The sequence below is a fragment of the Saccostrea cucullata genome, unplaced genomic scaffold (genome assembly GCF_032062105.1).
Source record: "Saccostrea cucullata isolate Sc308-1 unplaced genomic scaffold, CSIRO_AGI_Scuc_v1 ctg1460, whole genome shotgun sequence".
Classification (NCBI taxonomy): domain Eukaryota; kingdom Metazoa; phylum Mollusca; class Bivalvia; order Ostreida; family Ostreidae; genus Saccostrea; species Saccostrea cuccullata.
In genome coordinates this window covers 121896-133302 of record NW_026918053.1, presented here as the reverse complement: position 1 = coordinate 133302, position 11407 = coordinate 121896, and the positions used below count along the sequence as shown (strand labels likewise).

At 35.5% G+C, this 11407-nt stretch overlaps 1 long non-coding RNA gene across 1 annotated transcript; it reads left to right on the top strand.

The window, feature by feature from the left end:
* Positions 1-1145: 1145 nt before the first annotated feature.
* Positions 1146-5129, top strand: LOC134240023 (uncharacterized). Its single transcript, XR_009986346.1, has 5 exons — positions 1146-1229; positions 3714-3894; positions 3995-4226; positions 4563-4740; positions 4980-5129. It is a non-coding gene; the product is annotated as an uncharacterized LOC134240023 (long non-coding RNA).
* Positions 5130-11407: the final 6278 nt, after the last annotated feature.

Below are 11407 nucleotides of genomic sequence, written 5' to 3'. Positions count from 1 at the left end.
ATTTAAAAATATTCTCTTTTTGTTAAGTTCATTATTTTCATAGCTTGATAAGTAACAACTTGTAAATACGTAATAATATATATTTTATATTCCTCGTTTAATAATTTCTTAACAGTAGAAAATGAGATTTTTACACGATATAAAAATCAGCATTGTCAATTTGATAATAATGATAAAAAACTTCAAGCTTTAATGGAAAATCGACGCACCCGAATTAAATGGCTAAAACGATATTGAATGTAGGAAATTCATATGCCTCCCTTTCAATGATAAAAATAAAAATAGCTCACATGTTTTACGATACTTTTGGGGTATAGAATAAAAGTAGAGTGTCTAAAGTTTACAATGATATGCAGCAAGGTGCATTTCAAGCAAAAATTATGCCTCGAAATATGAATTGAAAAGAGCATTCATTTGGTTTGTTTACACTTTTTTTGCCAAGCGAGAGCTATCCTGAGGTCATGACGTCAGAAGTTTATTAATAACCAGGGAATTCCACATTCAACACCCCTATTTCTGGATGTGAATATTTATCTTACACATTGCTCTATCATGTGGTCAAAGATATTTTGGAAATGAAGATTTTAAAAAAGTTACAAAGAAAATATAACACATGTTTTACTATATAAGTCTATATGTAAGCTAATTGTGGTCCGGGTCCTTATGATGGGGTGATTCCCCTGAATTTATTTTTAAAGATATGACAATGAAATTTTGACAGGAGGTGGGTTATGCATTTTGAAATAGTTTCATAAAAATTTTCTAAAATTTTAAAAATGTTTATCAAAATTAATTTTTCTAAAAATTAAAAATTTTTGAGTGATTGAAAAAAATTTAAATTATGCATCCCAGAATGCAATATTTCAGAGGAATTGATATGTCAGTGAAAGAGGTCACATTAATGCATCCATTGACCACAAAGGTAGTTCCTTTTTAAAAATAGAAAAACTGTTTTGTAATGTGTATTTGCATGTGTATTCTTAATAAGGGGTCCCTTTGAAGTCATAGATGAAAGACGAGGTGTTTATTGGAAATGACAGACAAGCTATCCATTGATTTCCCTCACCCAAAATAAGGCGCAATAAGAAGGTGGTGATTGGGCCAATATTTACAAAAACATGTGCATATATTTATTTTGCAGGAATGCACGTGGAAATGGGATTCAGGCTTTGCCCGACTCATAATTGCACATGCAGGCAGAGGCTGTGTATTGGAGTTTATAATTTCAGGTGAGTGGAAATTATGTTGTGTAAAAATATGTACTTTTCACTAAAATAGAAATGGGGGTTGATGGGTTTGTCATTTCAAGGAAGGTGGGGGGGATATAGTTTGTAGTTTTTGACAAAAACATTGATCAGTAAGTATGTACAGGGTGTCCCAAAACATATGTTACACTTTTAATCATCTAAATCTTTTTCAAAACAAAAGCATTCACAAAGATATTTTGTCAACATCTAGTATATTAGCATACATTTTATCTGACAAACATTGGAGAAATTCTGTTGAAAAGTTAGGTATTTATGATGTTCTAATGACGTCATCATATTTTTGATATGGAACCATCATGTGAACAGCTGGTAGAAATTTTAAAACTTTACGTTAGGTCTAAATCTGCGACTTTAGTCATTACAACCTTGAGAAAACAACATCTTGTAATGAAATTAAGTGCTCAACAGAATACTTATTTATGGTTTTGTGAGGAAGTTTCAAGTAAAAGGCACCAGAAATGACAAGTGACTTAATTCTGGTATTAGAAGGCAAAGGAGTGCCCGTACCAAAGAGAACATTAAAATCATTCAATTTGATAAGAATTACAAGTAGAGCTTTTTTAAAAAGCTTCCCGTCTTTAGCAACAAACTTAAACTGTAAACTGATCTACACCTATCAGGCCGTATAATTCTTTTGAATTTCTTGATTTTGTATTTCTGCATTAGCTTTTTACTGGCATTAGCCCTACCACGGTTGTCGCTCGGTCATCTCCGTAAACTTTGACTCGCCGAGAGCTTTCGGCAAACCTCGGCTGATTCCATTTCCTTCTTCAAACAAGAAAGGGGAAAAGAATAATAACAAATTGTAAAGCCTGCAAGCAATAAAAATCAAATTTTATTTATAATGAAGTTAAAGAGATCTTTTTATTTTTTGCTATACAAAAAATCATGTTATTAGGAATTAATTACTGCTGATTTTGTTGTTCGTTTTGTAATTTTTTTTTAAGATTGAAAATCTTGCAAAATTGTTAAGTCGTACGAAAATTAGATCATCAGAAAGTTATCTCCCTTGCCTTGAACAGCATTTCAACCAATGAAATAATTGAAAATTTTCTCATCATGCATTTTCTACCAATCACAAAAGAGAGGAAGTGCATAGTCCGAAGACTGTAAAAAACTTCAACTATACAATACCGTCTTCCAAGGAAGACGGTAATTAATGAAACTTAACAAAAATTCCTTAGACAGGTCTTGAGTGACTAAGATAGCACCTACGGTAAATTTAGTTTTTATAAAATACTCAAATTTGAGCTAAAATTGTTCCCTTACAAGATAAGTGTAATGCAGCATTTGTAAGAGACAGAAATTAGAACTCCTTTAGAGTTCACCCATTTGATTTTGATTAGACCCGACTCTGAAAATTTGATATGCACTTGCATGGTTTTGCATGAAGCCTACTTCCATTTTAACAAATTTTTAGGAGAATCTAAATTTCAATTGTTTGGTGAAACCCAATTTTAATGTGGAAAAACCTCTAAATTGTAATAATGTTTCATTTAAACCTTTGTAAAAAAAAAAGCATTAGAAACTGTGTTCAATAAGCTAGCTTAATCCAAACGGACGTCATTTGGAACTTGCTGTAGAATTACATATGTTTTTCTAAATAAAAATATGACGATGAATAATAAAGAAACTGGGACAAATGTATGCTTAACAAAAACCTTTTAACAATGTTATAATATATTTTAAATTTCATTAATGTAACTTGAGGCATAAAGATTTTATAACGGTTTAAAAGTGTAACATATGTTTTGGGACACCCTGTATGGATGTACATGTGTGCGTATGTGTATGATATGTCTTATGTATTTATGTGGAAGTTTTTGGGTTGTGGCCTGGTGTTAATTTTTACACGTTTCTTATACGACTTTGTATAGTAGGTATCTTTTCGAATAATTTGTTTGGCCCTGAGAAGGGCCGTTTTGTCTTCGTCTTGCCAACTCATGTCTGGTAGTAGGTGTGATCCTCTGGATTGCCTCCCTTGGACTGTAGGCTGGTGGGTTTGGGATCAAGTTGCCCTTTGTTGTAGGTGCACCCGGGTTTGGTCTTTCCTTTTCTAGCTGCATGTCGTTTCATTAGCGTAGCTTTTCTCTGCATTTCTCGCCTTTTAACTGCTTTTCTCTTTCTGTATTCTCTGCGATAGGCATATTCCTGGTCAATGCTTTTTAGGTACTGATGTGTGTGGCCGGACAGTGGCAATGTAATATCTGCTGCTTTCATTGATGTTGCTAGTCCCGGACTGTTGTTTTGTCTTAAAATCTCAGCTGAGAGGATTCCTTCAGCATTTCTTGAATAGTTGGTGTGCTTAGGTAAAACTTCGCTGACTGCTCTGTTAAGACCCTCACTTTTCTGAGTTGACGTGTTGAGTTTCATTTCCTTAATGGCACTTTGGCTAAGTCGCATCTCAAGAATGATTTTTAACAAGTGCTTGTCATTTTCATTCAGGTGCAGGGATTTCAGTTTGTTCGGGGCGAGGAAATAAGACTGATTCCACCAGTTGTGTCTGTCTCCACCTTCACACACACCCTGAATTCCTTCGACATTTTGAACAGTTTCCTGAGTAGCAGAGGATGGTACTTTCTACGACAAGGGGAAGTTTACTACAGATGATGTTGATGTCTCCAGTGTAGGTATCCATGAGTTTCTTATAGATTAAGCTGCACCGGGCCTTTACATCTTGTGCAAAAGCTTTTCTCATGTGGTCTAACCTCATTCTTGTTTTGCAGGGAAACATCTCGGGGCTGAAGTGGGCACTGTGACACTGCCGGAACTGGGCTCTGCTGACATGGGTTGGGTCGGCCAGTCGAGTGACTCTCTAGTCTGGATAAAGAATTCGCATGGCATCTTGGAATCCCTGGGCTGACCGGGCATCACCGTCTGTTGTGGCGTGCTTCACCTTGAACCCGTCTGCAGCCAGATCTTCGCCTATGGATTTAGCCATCTCGTACTCTGAAAGAGGTGAGAACATTTCAGTATTAGCTGTGCAGTCTTCATGACCCCCCGGACAATGAACATCATAACAATTACCTCGGAGCCAGATTCCATTCCAGCAAAGTTTGTACTGCATTGCTGCGCCAATTATATACTGTTTGTTGGTGTTGGTCTCGCATGCAATGGCGTAAGCTTGTGATGCATATATGCATTGTAGCCGGGCTTTTTGCTGCTATACCGAAGGTTAATGGAGTTGTAGCGTCCATCTATGACAATGTCCAGTTCCTCTGGATGTTTCTGACCTTTGACCTGCTTGATGGCCTTAACCAGTTGTCTCTTCTCACCCATGTCTTTCTTATTCAGGGCTAGAGTGGCTGTGTTGACCTGATTGCTGGCCCTTTGCATGGAGCTGCGGTTAGGAGGTGGAATGTCCAAGGCAGCTACCATTTCCCGACTGCGTCGATTCCCCATGGAGGTGTTCTGCAGGGCTAATTGAAAGTTCCAATTGATACTGGCATGATTAGGGCCTGGTTTGTTAAAGGTAGGAATTTCAGTGTATAATTTATAGTAATTTGTCTGAAAATTACATACCGTACACAGTAGTCTCTTCTGCCATCCAAACCCCCATTTCCTCTGTCCTGAGTATTCCCACAGTGGAAAATTGCAGTGCTTGGACTGGTCAAGGTGGCTTTCGGCTGCATCATTAAACATTTCCAAGACCAATCTTATGTCTACAATGCGGTTTCCCTCAAACTCTTCATACGTCTCTTCATTTTTTAGCTCCTGGCATGGCTCAGGTCTGGGACGAAGGATCGGTGTCCTTGAGATGTTTTCCTGGCCTTCAGCAAGGGGCTGTGCTGTCTCTGTCTCAGGGGATCCCTGGATGTTTGACTCTGAACTTGAAGCTCCTGCGGCATTTGACGTAGCCTGATGAGCGTTAATATAATGAGTGTTCCCTTTTTAAACTCAAAATTAAGATTTTTTCTTCTCTTATGGTCACCTTTCATTGTTTTCATGTGTAGTGAAGAGTGGATTTGAAAGTAAGATTGAATTATGACAATGTTCATTTGGACACTTTTTAGTGGTATTTACTGCAATATATTCCTTTGACAATCACCTGTCAAAACAGACTCCCATAGGGTATTCAGATTACCTATACAAAGACTCTTAGCCAATCAGCTGCACATGGCCCCTCTTCACAGTAAGGAAAAAGGATATGGGGGTGGGCTTAGAAATCTGTTTATTTTGAATGTTATGTACACTTTTATCAGTAATGTGATAATCATTTGATTTACGAATAAATTAAATGTACTTTAAATGTTTACCCCTATTGTCACTCTCAGATTTTCATGATAGATTGTATATTTCTTAATTTAAGAAAATTTTATGAAAATACAGGGTACAGATCATCAAATTACCTAGAAATCTAAAAATCTTGTATTTTACATATTTAAGAGTGTGTGTGTGTTTAAGAGGTATCAACAACTTACTTGTAATAATTAGTTCCTTTTATTGGCTTACAGTTTTTACATATTTCAATTTTAAAATTTCATACTTGCCATTTTTGCCATTTTCTTTCCTGTATTGCCTTAGTATACACAATATGTAATATTACATGTAGATATCAACCTATTTCAATCAAACTTGGTATATTAGCTAAGTAGTATCTAAGGATTTCAAATATGGCCTTAAAATTTTTTTAATGAATTTTATGCCTCCATATAGGATCCGGGCCACAATTAAAGGGTGAAGGTCAAATGGCTAAAACGTAGCACATGTAGGAAATTCATATGCCTCCCTTTCAATGACAAAAATAAAAATAGCTCACATGTTTTAGATACTTTTGGGGTATAGAATAAAAGTATAGTGTCTAAAGTTTACAATGATATGCAGCAAGGTGCATTTCAAGCAAAAATTATGCCAAGAAATATGAATTGAAAAGAGCATTCATTTGGTTTGTTTACACTTTTTTGCCAAGCGAGAGCTATCCTGAGGTCATGGCGTCAGAAGTTTATTAATAACCAGGGAATTCCACATTCAACACCCCTATTTCTGGATGTGAATATTTATCTGACACATTGCTCTATCATGTGGTCAAAGAGAAAATAAAACACATGTTTTACTATATATAAAGTCTATATGTAAGCTAATTGTGGTCCGGGTCCTTATGATATATATCGAGACAGACTGTACTAAAGTGCAGCAAGTAAATGATTTACCAGTGGGGCGAGAAATTTATGGAAAGTATAACTACCATGGAGACTGATAAAATTTGCTGCCGACTTTTAGGGGGCCATTTCTCCCTCATATACAAATTAAGCTTTAACGGACTTGGACGGCCCACGTACTGGACTTGGCATTGCTACTGAAATCGGAACATTATATAGAATGACAGCTTTTTTTAAAAGAAATAAATGATTGTAAATATGGAGAAAGTGGATGCAGGAGGATACCTAGCCTTTTCTTGGAACAGAAATGGAGGAAAAAATGTAGTGCCATGTATGAGTTCTTAGTCGATTTGAACGTGAGGGTGAGATGCTCCTAGAACGTGACGTGGCACACCTAACTTGACGTTACGTCGAAGTCTCCCCCGGGTTTCACAACCATCCATGTTCAGAAAGCTCTTGTGACCTTAAATGTATTTGGAACGTGATGACATTTTCCAATGACCTTGCCCGAATTCTGTGCGCGACGTCATTATTAAATATATATATAAATAAAACACAGGAAGATAACGAACAGTACTCAAGCTCATAAAGTCCATAAAACAGTACAAAATAGAAGCAGAGCAAACAGGGACCGCCGATATTTCAGGGATGGAACAGGTGCCATGGAGGAGTGAGCATTCTCTGCCGACCGGTCACACTCGCCGTGTATTCCTTGTTATGATCGGGAAATCACGGAAGAAATCTATCAACAAATCAGTGTGTAAATAATTGATTTATAATTCGTATATAAAAACACCAGTCAGCATTTGACTCATTGATAAATTGTATTTGCTAAGAAAGTCATTTTATCAACCATAGAACTTTTTTTTCAAGGGCAGGTTCCTTTTTTATTCCAATTTTTTCCACATTTTCTTGTTATCACTATACTTTGGTCAGAAAGTGGGTGGGGGGAGGGGGGGGGGGGGGGCGCAACTATCCCTTCGATGAACATTTCCTTTAGTTAAAGTAATGTTGGGGAAAAAAGTTTGTTCTTCATTAAAAAGTGTGGGGGGGGGGGGGGGCACAGACATACTCTTGCCCCCCCCCCCCCCATCTGAAAGTGTGTGGGGGGGGGGGGGGGGGCTAGTGCCCCCGCTGCCCATGAATTCAAAAATGGTCTGCTAATGACTTAATTATATTTCTTTTTTAAAGTCTATATATACATGTACGTATAGATGGTTACATAGTAAGTCATACCCTAACTTACTATAATTGTTTTCCTTTAGATGAACTTGCCCCTCTGCCGTGGTAAGAAGAACCCACATTTGTTATTCAATAATCCTCTTACAATTATATCAATGCATGAAATTGTAAAAGACGAACAGATGTGCATGTAAAAATTAAAGCCTCTCGTGTTAGCATTTCAAATTAATTATCAGTTCAATTTTTTTTATAGAATTAATGTTTCCGAAGTAAAAACAAACAAACAGTATATGAATCCCCTTATGTTGTTGCCAAATTGAATAGAAAAGAAAACACGCTTTAATGTGCGGCAATTTTGAAGAAAATGAAAACATAAGATGCCAAAATGACGTGTATTTGGAGAAACAAAATTCTTGCTACAACTGGGGTGATGGCTAGACCCACTTGGTCGGTCCCAGCTGACTACCGAATACTGACTACTGCCAAATAGCACATCCCGAAATAATTTATTTTCCTGTCAAAGAACCGCGAACGATAGTATTGTTCTCCCGCCTACCTCCAAGTCAATTTTCAAAAGTTAACATATTCGATGAATTTTTAATTTTTTTTATAGATAATTATATGGATTTTTATAAAACATTACTTATCTGGGAAAACAAAGAGAGATAACTCTAAAATTTTGGTAAAACTAGTGTTTTTAACTATAGAAATCAATGGAAAACGGAAAATATTTTTAAAACATCTTTTCCCCCCCCCCGTATCACAAAAATTCCTTTTTACGGGTAATATGGAATGGTATTTCACAAATTCATACCAAAGCTTTTTGTGTGACACTGGGGGGAACATATGTTAATTGACAAAAACGATAAAACTGCTTATTTTCCACCAATTTCAAAGCGATTAACAACTGAAACATTATATTTTATTGATTTATTCATGTTTTATTTATTTGCCTAAGACAAAACAAAAGATATAAGGAACGTTAAATTATATCCAAGACTATTTCAAAACATGGTGATGCCTGAAACTCCGATTTCAATGGAAAATGTCGTCTACCCCCCTTTTTTCAAGAGCTGGAATTATAGATAATTTACTGTTTAGCGCTGGTATTAGGGCGATTTATCAATTACCATTGAACTGTTCTTTGTATTAAACAAAGAATTTTATGGCCAAATTGCTATTCATATTGAATCAAATGAGTCCAAAATGTAGGCGGGAATCGAGAGTTAGCGTGCGTGTTTCTTGCCACAACTACATATTTTTGGAATATCTCTAAATGGTGCATTGGCAACTTCCAAAGTTCTCCCCTGAAATAAAGCAGTGCATGGTACTAGTTTTACCATGCAATCTCTTTGGTTTATAAATTTATGTTTTTGTTAAAATGATGAATACTGTCATATAAAAGCTTATTTAGTTTTTAAATATGACATTGTATCGTGTTTCAATGGTCTTATGGACTAGTTATCAAAAGAAGGATTTTATTTACTTTCAGGTCATACATTCAATGTATGTCTGAGAAGAAAAAGAAAAGTAACTTTGCTTCGGTCAATCTTTAGAAATAAGTTTGCCCCTCTGCCGTGGTAAGAAGAACTGATTATTAAAAGTGGAAAGGAAAATAGGAGCAGTTTCCTGGGGTCAAAAATATTGTTTTTAGGCGGGCCTTTTTTTCCCAGTCGGTCGGAAGAGAGCAAACATTTTTTGAAATATACTCGTCAAATAAATTGCTGAACCAGTGTCAATAAATTTACCTCAAAGTATCCCAAAACAAAGAGGATTCTCAGGAACAACTGAGTAAGAAAAGTTTACATTGAAGTAAAGGTTTTAATATTAAATATTGTACAAATCTTCTTTTTCCTCCAAAAGATGGTTTGGGCGACAAAAGTTTAACATGGAAACGAAAAGGAAAAAAATCACTAAATGAAAGACTTCTTCCTTAAAAAAAGACTGGGTAAGAAAAGAGGGAACTTATCTGAACAGTTTATTACACAGGGAAGAGTCAAATATGGTCAACACTTCCTACAGTTTTTACTTTTGATAACATTTCAATGATTTACTCCTAGGATGTCTTGATCTAATGAACTTTTGATCTTGTGTACTGTTCGATATCTTCTTCTTATGGCTTTTATCATTAAATCTTTAAGTAGGCTATATTTATGTCAAGTTATATAAATGCAGATACACTAGGACTTTCTAATTAAAAGCAAAGTAAAACTTAATAGACCTATAATTTCGAGAAACCCCCTCCCCCCTACATCCACTACTTGAATGTGACACTGCAGTGCATACATATATGGCGTAACAATGCCCTTAATATTGGTATACTCTTAATTATGAACTTATGAAGCATTTAAAGATAATTTTTTTCTTTTCCAATTGATGCGATCCCATGTTTTTAGTCAGTAAAAAGGAACATATGAATGTTAAAACGATACGCATTTTGAAGTCCCTTCTATGTGTTCCTATTAATTTCAAATATAACCTTGACCATCTCTCTAAAAACACATTATAACAAGGTAGCACTTCCAAAGGTCAATCATAGACATTTCGACTTCACAGAAAAGACATAACGACCTCTCCTGCTCGGAAAATAGGCTTTTCTGTATAATAGATATATCTATCGATTGTTCTTTCAAAAGGAGTTCATTTGTGAATTAGTAAAACTTGGTTAAGTTAGGAAGGAAGCGGAAAGGAAAACCACGATCTTGATTACACACTATTTAATACCTACGGTTACCAACTTATGGTGTTCCTTTTTGTGCATACTGGAAATTACGAAACAATTGTAAACAGAAATGTTGTGTTGGCTTAATACGTAATTGAGAAAAACAAACGAATATACCTCATATCTTCATATACCTCAAAACTTAAAATTTCTTCAAACTTGAGCAAGATATTAGTTATATTTTTCTTTTCATATATTTTGTACATGTATAGATCCCAACCTCTGATCCAAAATGTTTCACAATGAAATACTGTTTTGGAAAAATGTAGTCCATGTGCTATTTTTGGATCAAAGGTTGAATATTAACTGAATATACTAAAATAAACCCATTTTTTCAAAACTAATTACATTTCAATTTCACAAAGCCTGTTTTTCAATACATGTAGGTAGACTTTCAGATAAATGAAAGCAGCTAGTCTCTACTTTATATTGATTATACTTGCACTTTCTTAAGAAAGTTCGCCGAGGGTATATTGTTGTTACTCATGTCCGTCCGTCCGTCTGTCACACTTTTCTTCCCTGAACTCCTCTTACATTTTACACAGTAGCCTAATTGTCTTTTGGGACCTGGTTGTGGTGTCACGTAGATGTGCAGAAGGTTTCGGAATTTTGATTTTGCCCCGGGGGGTCAAATGGGGGTCGAAAAATGACGTTTTTTATGCAAAAAGCCCTGTCTTCCCTGAACTCCTCTTACATTTTACACAGTAGCCTAATCATCTTGGATGATGGTTGGTAGTGTCATGTAGATGTGCACTAAGGTTTTAGAATGTTGATTTTGCCCCGGGGGGACTAATGTGGGTTAAAAAATGATGTTTTAAAAATGTCTTAAATCATTTCTTTAAAACTAAGCGAAATACAAATTAAAAAGGATGGAGGTCAAGGTCACAGGAATGTGCAAGTTGAGGTTTTTGATGCAGTTGAGTAGCTTCACTAATACATATCAGCATATTAAGTTTGATAAAAATATCTTGAATGATTTAATGAAACTGAGCTGAACACTTTTTCTAAAAAAAGAGAGGTCAAAGGAAAGGTTGTTGCAATTGAAAAGCTTACATCAGTATGAATTTACTATTAGCATATGAAGTTTGATAAAACTATAATTAATGGTTTATCTAAAACTTAGATAAACATATAAA